The sequence below is a fragment of the Vombatus ursinus genome, unplaced genomic scaffold (genome assembly GCF_900497805.2).
Source record: "Vombatus ursinus unplaced genomic scaffold, bare-nosed wombat genome assembly UNPS02014941.1, whole genome shotgun sequence".
Lineage (NCBI taxonomy): Eukaryota > Metazoa > Chordata > Mammalia > Diprotodontia > Vombatidae > Vombatus > Vombatus ursinus.
The window spans coordinates 7,530,758-7,545,555 of NW_020954719.1; positions in this window are offsets into that span (position 1 = coordinate 7,530,758).

Sequence of the window (14,798 nt, forward strand, 5' to 3'; positions counted from 1 at the left end):
TTCATGAAGTCTTCCCTGGTTCCTCCAGCTGGAAGTGATTTATCACTCACCAGGTCTCATAGAACTTTGCCCTATTCTCATGTACTTACTGCACTTTAATTTGTATTGCCACATATTTATCTGTGTATGTTTTATCACCTCTACTAGATAAAAAACAATCTCCCTCAAGGCAGACCCTATCTTATCTTTTTTTTTTTTTATCTCACACAGAATCCAGCAATGAATTACACAGTTTTTGGAATAAATGAAAATGGACTGTGGACCTGAATGACAAATCTGTTGCCCTCAGGATCCTCTAAAGCCAATGGTGGGGAAGTGAAGGAGAAGAAGCACTATCTCTGTCCTCAGGGAAATCTCAGTCTAAAAGTGGAGATGGTTAATAAACACACAAACAGACAAGGACATAATTAGGAGCAGCTGTACTGAGCTTTAGATAGAGTGTTGGGAGTGGCAGGGAGGGATGAAACCTGAAAAAGATTATTCCATGAAGGCTTCCTGAAGGAGGAGAGCCATCTGGAGTTGGGTTGGGAAGAAGGGGAAGAATGGGGTTGAATGGAGAAGAGAAAAGATGCTGTAAAACACAGGTAGAATGACTTAAGGAAGGATAGGGGGAAAAAGGACCCACATGTACAAAAATATTTCTAGCAGCTCTTTTTGTGGTGGCAAAGAATTGGAAATTGAGAGGATGCCCATCAATTGGGGAATGGCTGAACAAGTTGTGGTATATGAATGTAATGGAATACTATTGTGCTATAAGAAATGATGAGCAGGCAGACTTCAGAAAAACCTGGAAAGACTTGTATGGCCTGATGATGAGTGAAATGAGCAGAACCAGAACTTTGTACACAATAACAGCCATGTTGTGTGATGATTAACTTTGGTAGACTTAGTCCTCTCATGAAGGAAAATGCTATCCACATCCAGAGAAAGAATTATGGAGTTTGAATGTAGATCAAAGCATACTATTTGCTATTTTTTTTTCTTCTGTTGTGTTTTGTTTTCTCTTTCTGGTGGTTCCTCCTATTGGTTTTAATTCTTACTTACAACATGACTAATGTGAAAATATGTTCAATAGGAATGTATATGATAGTCTATATCAGATTGCATGCCATCTTGAGGAGAGAGGTGGGGAGGGAAAGGGAGAAAAATTTGAAACTCAAAATTTAAAACACTTACGGAAGTGATTGTTGATAAATCAAAATAAATTAATTAAAATTTCTTTAAAAGGAAGGACAGGGGAGATGTTTGTGAAGGGAGGTAATCAGAAGTCTATGACCCAGAAAAAAAAAAGTTAGAGTGAGCAGGTGGAGGAGGGGAAGGAGTAGACCATTGCTTGAGGCGCTTTGGATCTCCTGACTCAATGTAAGAGACAGAACACGTGGATGGACATGAAGATCACATGGAATTGAACAACAAAACAAACTGGACCAATTAGTGGAGCACAAAAATGCTTTGCCTTAAAAAACAAGGAGTCTGGGCGAGGGAGGGAGGAGGCAGGGAATGAGCTTTCACATTTGGGCAAGGTAGGGCTCAAACAAATCCTCACCTCCATTCTAGTCAGTTTAATATGACTTCTTGGAGGAAACATTTCAAGAACTATCAAATGATGAGAGAGATAGTTTGGCCAGTGGAGGAGGTTGTTCTGGACACTAGTCTTGAGAGGAGGATATGAGGGGCTTGTGTGATGGGCAGATTGATTGAAATGACTGAGAAAACAAAGGTTTGAACTTCCAAGCATATCAGTTTATTAAGCAATGCATGCCAATAGCATAACAAATCAGGATCAGGCCTCCTCAGCTTGGTACCAGGCCCCAAATAGGGAGACAGATTTCTATGCATTAAAGGAAAACAATTAACGGGAGATAAAACCAGGATACAAGATCCGTTGATCTGATTTCTGTAGAAAAAAATTAGGGGCTTTCTGAGTTGGGAGTGAGGAGATAGAACAGATAAAATTCACTGAAATCAGAAAAAGAGATGCCCTACTTCCCTCAAGTATTCAATCAAAGGAACATAGAAACAGTAGCTGAAAGACCAGTACAGGGCCAGTTTTCAGGTAAGACATATGGGTTGCTTGGGATGTACAATTGTGAGAAAACTCCTTGTATCAGTCTTCAGATCTGACTGGGTTTCTGGTCAGCATAACCTAAGTCCTTAGTTAAGGTCTCTAAGCAACACGTGGAGATGGTCCAGCTTCTCAGCCACACAGATTCAAACAATACAATAAAGTTTTCTAATAATTCACATAATTGAATACAGTTTTCTCACAAGATAGAAATTTTGGATCAGACCCATGAAAGGGAACTGAGTTAGATCCAGAATTGAGTCACAAGATGAAATCAGTGGGGTTCACTCAATTCCCCCCAATTCCCTAACTTGACAAAATGGAACATTAAGCAGGTTGACCTAAGAGATGGAGAGAATAGGGTTGGGGAGCCCAAGAAAATGAAAGAGATGATCTGAGGAAGCCTAGAGATTGGTTATGAAGCACAGGGTAAGGATAGGCTCTCTGTTTTTTACACACTCAGAGAACCTTCTCTCTGGAAGAGCCTTTAAAGGTCTCATTAAGGGAACCTCAGAGAAACTGCATAGTATCATGGAAAAATTGGTCTTAGAATGAAAAGATATGTGTTCAAATGCTTCCGATAACATTTACTCGCTGAGTGGCCTTGAGCAAATGATTGGATTTCTCTAAGGCTCAATTTCTTCACCTATACACTATAGTCAGATCTCAATTATAATGAGTCCTGTGAAATGGTCATATTATTCAAATTCACACTGGAAATATTTCCATTGGGCTGGAACCAATGACCACATTTTACATAATTACAACTGCTAATACAATGTAACACTTATTCCATAAGAGTGTTGTGATGAAAATGACTTGTAAAACTAAAATCACTATATCAATGTGAATTGTCTTCCAGCATACAGTCCTGAGCAAGTGGAAAGAATATTGGATTTGAAATGAGAAGATCTCAGTTCAAATCCAGACTCTTACTTATTACTGTGTGACCTTAGGCAAGTCACAACTTCTCTGAACCCCAGATTCCCCATTACAAAGTAATGGAGAAGAATTTCTAAGGCCCTTTCTATCTCTAAATCTATTATCTCTTCTGAATGATCCGTGACTCCCACTCCCAAACAGTGGACATTTATTTTCTGTTTGAATACCTTGGTTAATGAGGAACTCTCACAAGAGAATCCATTCCGTTTTTGTGTCTCTCTAATTCATGGAAAGTTCTTCCTGAGCTCAAATCTGGCCTCAGACTCTTATTAGCTGTGTGACTCTGGGCAAATTACTTAACTAAACTCTGCCTGCTTTAGTCTCCTCAATTGTAAAATGGGATTAGTAATAGCACCTAACAGGCTCATTGTGAGAATCATATAATAAAGTTCTTAGCATAGTACCTGGTGCATAATAGGTACTTAATAAATGCTTCTTTCCTTTCTTTCCTTTCCTCCTTCCCTCTTTCTTCCCTCCCTCTCTTCTCTACCTCCTTCCTTCTTTCCTTCTCTCCATCTATCCTTCCATCTTTCCCTCCCTCTCCTTCCTTCCATTGACCTGAAAGCTACCTCTATGTAAATTCCACCAAATGAAATCATGCATATAAAGCATTTTGTAGCCACAAAATACCAAAGCTGTTGTTAACCTCATTTGGCTCCAACCTGACTTTCCAGGCTGATTACACATTACTCCCCTTTCCACATTCTACAGTCTGATCAAACTAGCCTTCTCACTATTTCTCACACAGAGACATTCTATCTCTCTCCTGTTTCTGTGCCCTAACATAGGCTGCCCCCATCCCTGGGGGACGGAGACTCCCTCTTTAGTTCTATCTCTTAGAATCCCTAGCTTCCTTAAATGCATAGTTCAAGCTTTGCTTCCTACAACCTTTCCTGAAGCTAGGAAAGAGGTAGTTAGGTGGTGCAGTAAATAGAGTGCTGGGTCTGGAGTCAGGAAAACCTGAGTTCAAATTCAGCCTGGGACACTTACTAGCTGTGTGACTTTGGGGACATCATTTAACCACTGTATGCCTCAGTTTCTTCAACTGTAAAATAGGGATTATAATAGCATCTACTTCCCAAGGTTGTTGTGCGGATATTTGTGAAGTGCTTAGCCAGTTCTTGGCAAGTCATAGGCACTTAATAAATGCATGTTTCCTTCCGTCCTCCCCTACCCCCAAATTATCTTGTGTTTACTTCATATATATTTTGTGTATATTTGTATGTGTTTGTGATGTTTTCCCTAACATATCATAAGTTTCTTAAGGGCAGGAATTGTTTCATTTTTGTCTTGAATCCTCAACACCTAAAACAGTATCTTGGAATCAACTAATTAGTCAACAAATGTTTATTAAGCATTTAATATATGTGGCACTGTACTAATCACTGGGGATACAAAGTAAGTAAAAAACAAAACAAAACCAAAAACCCTCAGTCTTTGCCTGCCTTTAAGGAGCTCACATTCTAATAGGGGAGACAACATTCACATAATTACATAATACAAGATTTTTACAGCAGCAGTGGTAATAATGACGATTAGGATAGTGATGCCAATGATTGTGAAGGTGATGTTGATAGTACTTACTGGTGAGGACTGTAATGTTGTGATTGTAATGGTAATCTTGGTGATGATGATGGGGTTGTTGATGGTATTTATGGTAGTGAGGATAATGGGAGTAATGATGAAATCCCAAGAAAATTGGCACAGAAACTCTCCTTTTCCAATACTCCACTTTATTTCTTTCTTTTTAAGCTGAAGAAAAGAATGCTGAGAGCAAATTCAACATTTAAAGGGTCAATACGAGAATGTTGTTCAGTAGTTTTCAGTTGTGTCTGACACTTTATGACCCCATTTGGGATTTTCTTGGCAAAGATACTGGAGGGGTTTGCCATTTCCTTTTCCAGATCATTTTACAGATGAGGAAACTGAGGCAAACAGGGTTAAGTGACTTGCTCAGGGTCACACAACTAGTAAGTGTATGAGGCCAGATTTGAACTCAGGAAGATGAGTCTTCCTGATGCTACACCCCGTACTCTGCACTATGGTGCCACCTAGCTGCCCCAACAACAACATAAGAAAACTATTGACCAGCTGTTCTACATTTCCATGGAGTACAGAAGGGGCAAATGGGCTGAAAAATTACTGCAAGATCTAGGTTAGATACCAAAAAGGCAGGAGGATTTAACTCTTCGTGAAAGATAGTGAGACCCCTATCCCTGGAGAACTTTAGAATTAGGATAACTGTCATTGGGTCATTAGCACTGGAAGGGATTTCTGAGATCATAAAAGGTAACTAGATGGCACAGTGGATAGAACTTGAAATTAGGAATACCTGAGTTCAAATTCTCCCTCAGGACTCTGGACAAGTCTTTCTAGTAGTTTGACCTTGGGAAAGTCACTTCACTTCTGTCTGCCTCAGTTTCTTCATCTGTAAAATAGGGATAATAGTAACATCTACCTTCAAGGATTTTTGTGACTACAAAATGAGATATTTGTAATGCACTATGTAAACCTTAAAGCACTACATAAATGCAAGCTATTATTATATGGTCCAACCTCCTCATTTGCAGATGGGGAAACTGAGTCCTGGTGTCACGCCCACAGTGATATAGGTATAGGTGACTTGCCCATGGTTATATAGGTACTAAGTGTCAGAGCTATGAGAGTGTTTGTTCTTGATAGATTAGGAGGAGATCTTCCTGGAAACAGGGACCTAGACATGACGGCCTTGGAAATAGGGGTGGAGATGGATTTTGTAATGTGCGTATCAGGATCTAGAATTCTTGAGGGGATTTTGGTAAAGAACAAAACTGAACGTTCTCTCCATCATAGAAGGAAGATGTAGCAGCAAAGTGCATGAAGTAGAGGCTGATATTGTATTGCAACAAAGTAAGCAGGGGATTAAGTGCCCCACCTGTATTAGACATCCCCCAGTGCCCAGGAAAATACCAAGCAACTGGGCCTTGCTCCCATGAGAAGTTGGCATTCTGAGGTAATCAAGCAGGAGATTAAGGAATCACAGCCTACTGAGCTGAAGTGAAGATTGAAGAGGTGGGGCAGACCCAAGAAAGAAATATGTTCTTTTCAAGCCCTCAGTTAATCTATACCACCACCCCTGAGCTGAGCCAAGGGCTCCTTTGTGTAGATTCCTGTCCTAGGTTCTGGGGGGAAACTTGAGGGGGGAAGGAGATAATTTCTGCCCTCAAGGGAGCTGCCTGGACTAATGGAGGAGACAAGAGATGGCATACAGACACCGAGAAAGATCATATTAGGAGTAGGTGGTCTGAGATCACTATATATTAGGTTTTTTTTGTTTGTTTTTGTTTTGTTTTGTTTTGTTTGCAAGGCAATCAGGGTTAAGTGACTTGCCCAGGGTCACACAGCTAGTGAGTATCATGTGTCTGAGGCCGCATTTGAACTCAGGTCTTCCTGACTCCAGGGCCAGTGCTCTATCCAGGGACCTGGCTGCCCCTGGTCACTAGACATTAGTGCCAATAGAATGGGGAGTGCCTTGGAGGAAAACCAAAAATATTAGTTCAGGAAAGCTTCTTGGAGAAGGAAAGTGTGGCATTTGGTTAGGAGAAAGGAAAGAGGCTGGTACAGGGTGAGCAAAGAGGATATTCCTGTCTGGAGGAGAATTCAGAGGTAGAAAATCACCAGAGCAGGTGTGCTCACCTGGAGAGGAGAGTCCTAGCTGAGGCCCAGACCAAGGAATTTAGATTTGATCAGACCTTAGGGATCCATCCCCAACTAGCCTGTTCCATCACCCAGATAATAATAACTAAGTGATTTTATATATATCATCTCATTTCATCCCCATAAGCATCCTATGAAGTAGATGATGTATTATGATTATCATCCCCATTTTACAGGTGGGGGAATTGAGATTAGGGTCATTAAAGTAACTTGGCAAGGTCACATAGCTGCTAAATGGCAGAACTCTGAGGGTGGAGCTCATGTTTCCCTCTAGTACAACGTTCTTTCACCCTCACCATGCTGCTTCCTGTGATGCTCTAGGTGGGCAAAGCATTTGAAGGCACTCAGGTCCCCACGGCTCCCTCCCTTCCCCACCAAAGAACACCAAGTACAGGTTGTCCCAAATAGCCCAGTGGGCTGGGGTGGGGTGGGGGTGGCTATGACAACAGAGAGGTGAGGACAGCCCTGAACCACTTCAGAGTTCAGAGTCAAGGAGTAAAACAGGTTTGAGTGACCTTTGGGAGGAAGGTCATAGGCATGAATAAACACTATAACCAGCAAATTTTATAACTCATTATGATCTCCCTTGACCAATAATTGCCTTTACGAAGTTTGGAATGCATATTTCTCCTCTTCTGGGGTCTTACACATTTCAGGCATTTCCCCCTCTCTCTACTGCCTAGCCTATGGGCAAGGGTTGAGAACAAAGGTCCCTGGGAGAGTTAGGGGCTTAAGAAAAGGCAGAAGGGAGGAGCAGGAGGTAAAGGGAGGGATAGAGAGGAGACAAGGGAGGGAGATGACAGCAAGATGGTGGCCCAGAGAGGGTTGTCATTGATCATTGGAGACCACAAACATGGAGGGGCAACTGCCTTCCCAGCTTCACACAATGGAACACCTGCTTTGAGTGAGGAGGGACCCAGTACATATGGGACTGGAAACAGTCGGAGCTGAGAATCAGGAGACACCCACAGTTAGTGGTCATAACCTGAATGAATATTTATTTTTTTGAATAATATTTTATTTTTTGCTATCCATATCCAGAGAAAGAATTGGTGGAGTCTGAAAGAAGACTGAAGGATAATATTTTCACTTTGTTTTTTTCATAATTTTTTTTCCTTTTGTTCTGTTTCTTCTTTCACAACATGACTAATATGGAAATGTTTTACATGATTGCTCATATATGACCTATATCAAATTGCTTACTGTCTTATGGAAGAAGAGAGGGAGAAAATTTGGAACTCAAAATTTCATTAAAAAATGTTTAAAATTGTCTTTATGTGTAATTGGAAAAAATACTATTTAAAAGAAAAATATTTTATTTTTTCCCAATTACATGTAAAACAATTTTTAACATTCATTTTAAAATTTTGAGTTTCAAATTTGTTCCCTTCTTCCTTCCCCTTCCTTGAGACAGTAAGCTGATATAGGTTATACATGTGCAATCATGCAAAAAATATTTCCATATTAGTCATGTTGTGAAAGAAAACACAGAACAACAACAACAAAAAAAAACAACCCACAGAAAATAAAATGGAAAATAGTATGCTTTGATATGCATTCAGACTTGATCAGCTTTTTCTCTGGAGGTGGATAGCATTTTTCATCATGAGTCTTTTGGGATTATCTCTTACATCATTGTAGTGTTGAGAATAGCTAAGTCACTCACAGTTGAGCATCATACAGTATTGCTGTTACTGTGTACAATGTTCTCCTGGTTCTGCTTACTTCACTTTGCATCAGTTCATGTAAGTCTTCTGAACGAATATTTAGCAAAGGAGACTGAGGAGAGATCAAATAGGTTAGGAGAAAAACCAGGAGAGAATTAAGTCTCAAAAACCTAAAGAAAAGAGAAGAAAGAGAGAGAGAGAAAGAGAGAGAGAGAGAGATCTACAGTGTCAAAAGCTGCAGAGAGATCAAGGAAAATGAGGCTTGAAAAAAGGCCATTGAATTTGGCAACTAAAGATCACTGGTTGCTTTGGAGGGAGCAGTTTGGGTGTAATGATGAGAGAAGAAGAATTAAGAAGGCAATGAGGAGAGGAAGGGGTGTTCCCTACTGAGGACTCCTAGGGGTTGAGGATGTTTGGGGGGAAGGAGTCTAGACTGTGATTTCCTTGGTTTAGAGAACTCCCCCAGCAAGGAAATTCCCTCCACCAAGACAGTGAGTCAACAACTTTATAGTAACATGTACTCTTAGAGAATTGTTTGAGGCTCAAAGCTCAGAGGTTAAAAGATTTTCCTACATATACACCACTAGTATATGTCAGAAGCTAAACTTGAACCCAGGTCTTTCTTGCTCAGAGGAAACTCATTGCTCTGCCAAATTTTTTAAAATCTCTTTTCAAACCTCTTATGGCTCCCTCTCTCCTTAGCTTCTCAGTTGAGAACCTTGCCTCATAGTTCACTAAAAACAAAACAAAACAAAAAAACCCCCAAAACTAAGGTCATTTGCCAAGAGCTCCCCCTTCTCCCTTCTTTCTCGTCTCATATCACTCAGTTACCTTTTGCCACCACCTCCTCTTCATCCCTGACTCACATAAAGAGATAGTCCTTCTCCTGGTCAAGATAAATCCCTCTACCTGCACAACTGATCCCACTTCATCCTGACTCTCCCAACAGATTACTTTCTCTATCATTCCCACTCTTTCATTTATCTTCAGTCCTTTCTAGTCTCCTGACTGCTTCCCCAACTGCCTTGCACACAAGCCCATGTCTCCATCATTCTAAACAAACAAACAAAAAAACCCCAAAATCAAAAAACACTCACTTGAACCATCCATCCCCTCTAATTATTGTCCCATATTTCTTCTGTCTTTTGTGGCTAAACTTCCTGAGAAGTCTGTGTCCAGTAGATGCTTTCTTTCCTTTCCTCTTCCTTTCCTCTCACTCTCTTCTTAGATATCTCAAACTGGATATCCTGTAGACATGTTAACTCAACATGTCCAAAACTGAACTTATCATCTTTCTGCATCTTTCTTCCCCCCACCTAACCTTCCTATTGCTATCAAGGGCAACATCATCTTCCCAGTACCTCAGGTACACAACCTAGGTGTCATCTTCAACTATTCACTATTTCTCACACGCCCATATCCAACCTGTTACCAAGGCCTGTCAACTTTACCTTCATATCACTTCTCATATAGGCCCCTTTCTGTCGTCTGATGCTGGCACCACCATGCTACAGGCCCTCATCTCTTCATGCATGGACTATTGCAATAGCCAATTGATTGGTCTACTTGCCAAGTCACTCTCTGCTCCAATCCATCCTCCATTTTGTTGCCAAATTGATTTTCCTAAACCTCCGGTCTAACCATGTCACTACCCCTATTCGACAAACTCTAGTGCCTCCCAATCACCTGTGTGGTACCCTAAATGCCCTCTTAACCTAGCGCCACCCCACATTCTCAGTGTCCTTACACATTATACCCTCTACCCAACACACACACACACACACACACACACACACACACACACACTCTTCCATTCAGTGACACTGGCCTCCATGCTGTTCCTTGAACAACACACCACATATCTCAGCTCCAGGCATTCTCATTGGCTGTCCCCCTTGCCTGGAAAGTTCTCTCTCCCTCCTCATCCCTGCTTCTTAGCTTCCCTGGATTCCTTTAAATTCCAGCTGAAATCTGCCTTCTACAAAAAAGCCTTTCCCAATCCCTCTTAATTCTGATTCCTCACCTCTGTCAATTGTTTCTTATTTATCCTGTATATAGCTTGTTTGTACATAGTTTGTCTCTCCCATTATATTGTGATTTCCTTGAGGACGGGGATGGCATTTTACCTTTATTGGTATCACCTTCACTTAGCCTAGCACATAATAGGCACTTAATAAATGCTTATTGACGGACTGACTGACCACCTATGGGCTTGCAACAAAGTTCAACTCTATCCTCTCCCTCCTGTTTATACCAAAGGAAACCAAAATTTGTTTTAAAGATGATGCATTTTCATTAAAATTATCAGTCCCTATGAACAAAAAGATAGTGTCGTGTTTTGTTATGGGTATTTGAACTTCATGCCTTTTGCTTCAAAGCAGGGTCCTAGGCTTAGTCAACTTTTCCATAATGGAAGGTGTAATCAAGCCCACAGTATTCTTTGAGTTAATACCTGATCAGCTTTCATAATATAAGTGTGAACAGAATCCATATTAATGAATTTAATGATTATTCTTTCTCATTGTAGCATATTCATAAAATATGCACATCCATTCAGAGATGATACCAGTTCTCTAGCTGGAACTGCAATTTGTCAGAGCTCTGTGCTGTCAGGGAACTGTACTCCTCAGAGAACTGAGAAACAGAAAACTGGGGCAGGACACCAACCTGTGTGGATGAAAGAAAGGGTCCAGCATTCATCTAGGGCTAGTTCTGTCCCTCAGAAGTCACTTCTGGCAGAAATTGAGGCCAGTGAACCATGAATTCCCCATCATGGAAAGAGGCTGAGATAGCTTTGAGGTACAGCCCCTGAAGTAACCAGTATCAAAGGGGAAGAGCTAGAAAGTGAGTAATGTGGGGAAATAGGTAGCTAGATGACTCAGTGGATAGAATACTCTGCCTGGAGTCAAGAAGACCTGGGTTTAAATCTGGTTTCAGATACTCACTAGCTATGTGACCCTGGGCAAGTCACTTAACCCCAATTGCCTAAGCAAAAAAAAAAAAAAAAGATAAATAAGAATTGTGAAAGCAGAATTTATGGGCTGCACAGCAGAAATAATTGTCAGACTAGAAAAACGTGAATGCACCATGGCAAACTCCACCAAAAAAACAAAAGAGAGAACAACTGACTAAGGACAAAAATACAAAGAAGTGAAAGACAAGCTGGAAGAAGAGAAAAGTGGTAACATTAAAAGAAAATATGATCTGTGCAAGCAAAACGCATTAATCTCAAAAACAGGGCACATAATGACAACGTAAAGATTGTAACTTTTCCAGGTTGACATGACAAATCCCTAAACCTCAATGCCTTAATGCAAGAAGTAGTACAGGTAAACTTCTCAGAACTACTGACCATAGAAAATAAAGTGCCAAGTAAAAGAATCTACAGCTCCCCTTCCAAAAACAAAAAACAAAAACAAAAACAAAAACAAAACTTAAGCCCAAACAACACTATGCTGAAAACTCCAGGACACATAGTGGCTAAATTTAATAATTCCAGTGACAACAAATTCTCTAAGAGGAAAGACTTTTTCTGCACCCACTAGAAACCACAGAAAGGAATAATGTGTTTCAAAGAGAAAAGGGCTCAAGATGAAATCCTACAAACCTAAGCCTAATCTAATGAGGAAAAAAATGGAAATTTAATTTCTAAAAGAGACTTTTGAAGCATTCCCGTAAAGACCCCCAGACTTGAACAAATTGTCCAACAGAAAACACAAGAAAGATAATTGAATACAGCAATCAAGGAAAGCACAGATAATTAAACTACCTGAAGATGGAAAAAAAAAAAAGGAAAAGGACTAGAAAGAGAGTCAATGCCATAAAGCAGTTAATATTCTATTGGTTGCAATAACATGAAGATAAATAAGTCCTTACATAAAGAAGGGACTTTATGATTTTACAAATTAGGCAGATACACATGAGAACAAGGGCATCTTGAGGACCCCGGGGGAGATAAATATGTGGTAGACATGGTCTTTATCTTCAGGGAACTTATAATCTAGTTCACTTAGAACAAAATTTGTTCTGTAAAATTTGGATTCAATCAAAAGGCTGCACTTCAGGCTCTAGAAAGTCACATGTGGCTTCAAAGCCACAGGTTCCCCACTCCTGATCTAGTTAGAGAGAAAAAGACATAGCCCATAGTCACCCAAGCTCAAAACCTCAGTTATCTTTGATGCCTTCTTTTCTGCCAACACACCAGATGTGCAGTGATAGGCAAGTTAAACAGCCACTTAGAGCTTCCTCCTCTATAAACCAGAGATAATAATATTTGTACTACCTGTCTTACCGGTAGTTGGGAAGGATGTAAGCTGCAAGGCGCTATAGAAATGTAAAGTATTACTATGCATATTGTAGTTGACATTCGTCTAGTAGGGTAGATCCTCATCACCTCTTACCTAAACTCCCTCAGCCTTTTCCTTCTTCTAAGACTTACCTCTAGCTATTAAAATCCTTCTCTTCCTTCCAGACCTGCCTCAGATACCACCTTATGCATGAAGGACACAGACTGAAGTTGTGATTTCATTGGTGGAGGGAATTTCCCAGTGAGAAATTTCCTCCTACCAATGAAGGTCAGCAACTTAGAGTCTTAGAGGATTATTATAGCAGTGGGAGATGAAGTCATTTGCCCAGGGTAACACAGCCAGTATGTGCCAGAGGAAGGATTGGAACTATGGTCTTTCTGTTTCTAAGACTGGCTCTCTTATCCACTCACTATGCCACAATGCCTCTCTCTCCGAGGAAGACTTACTTTATTTTATTCTCCCTAGCTCTCCCTCCTCAGATTTTCTTAGAGCATTTTGAATCTCTCCTTTGCGCCATCACATTTTACTGAGTATTATACTTATTTATAAACATGTCATATCCTTCCTATTAGAATATGTCCCTTGAAATCAGGGCCAATGTTGTTTTTATAAGCAGCTAGGTAGCAAAGTGGATAGAGCACTGGACTTAGAATCAGGATAGACCTGATTTCAAATCTTGCCTCAGACACATTTTTAGCTATGTGACCCTGGGCAAGTCACTTAACCTTTCTCAGGCTCAGTTTCCTCAACTGTAAAATGCGGATAATAATAGCCCCTACCTCACATGGCTGTTGTGAGATTCAAATGAGATAATATATGTAAAGCTCTTTGTAATCCTTAAAGCACTATATAAATGCTGTCTATTACTTTTATTTTTTGGCACAGTGGAGTTACACATAGAAGGCTTTAAATCAGAGGTTCTTAACCTTGGAGGTTAAGACTGAAGGAGGTCTGTGAACTTGGGTAGAAAAAAATTACATCTTAATTTTCACTAAGCTCTAACTAAAATTTACCATTTGTTTCAAATTTTAAAAAGCATTATTCTGAGAAGGGGTCTTTAAGAACTATTCTGTGTAAATGCTTATTGAATGAATAAGTGGATAATTAGAACCTGTGGTTCCCAAATGTTTACAATCCACCTCCCCTGAGGCCTGGAAGGTCCAAAGCTGGTTTCTGGACTCATCTTTCTAGATATATCCTATCTAGATTGGTCACTGTCCCTAAGCTCCAGGAGAGGGGCTAAGACCCATCTGCCCTGAAGGGAAGAGGAGAAGGACATGGCGAAAATCCAGGAAAAACAAGGGAGTACCAAGAAAAGTTAGACAAAAGAAGCCTATCTTTCTGTCTGTGTCCCTGTGTTTATGTCTGTGTCAGTGTCCTAGAAACTTTCAGTTACTCCTTCTCCCTCTGAATGTCATGCACATACCTCCACCCCCCCCCACCAATAATACTTCACCCCACAAGCAGATTCCCTCTAAAATGGAGAGGGCAGGGGTATATCTCAGGGCCACCCTCGTTTGTAAATTAGATGAGCTTTTCTCTTTCAGGCAAATAATTTGGAGCAGTGTGTGCAAACATCTTTCTACCTCCAATCCCCCCCTCCATGCTCAAAATTCCACTGGGAGTTCATCCTCTTGTACCAACCATTGCTTTCTTTTTCTTATCCTCCTTTAAAAATCATATCCTCTTAAAGAAGCAAAACTTGAGTTTCTAAAACCCAAGTATGAATGAGTTTCACTATATCTATCAGCAGCAGGTCAAAGGACAATGACCTTATAAAGGAAAGGACATGGAATGAAGAGGAAGGATGCTGGAGACAAATTTGACCCACTTCATAGCTTTGTCCAGTGCTGAGTTATCCCTGGTGCCATAGACACAATAATCTAGAGCAAGAATTCTTAATGATCTAGACTTGGGGAACATGAACTTGTTTTTAATATTTTGATAACTGTATTTCAATGCTATCGGCTTCCTTTGCAATCCTGTGTGCTTTATTTTATGCATTTAAAAGCATTATTTGGAAAAGAGGTCCATAGGCTTCATCAGATGGACACCAAAGGGGTCCATGGCACAAAAAAGGTTAAGAAACTCTGATCTAGAAAGAAGAAGAGACACAACTTC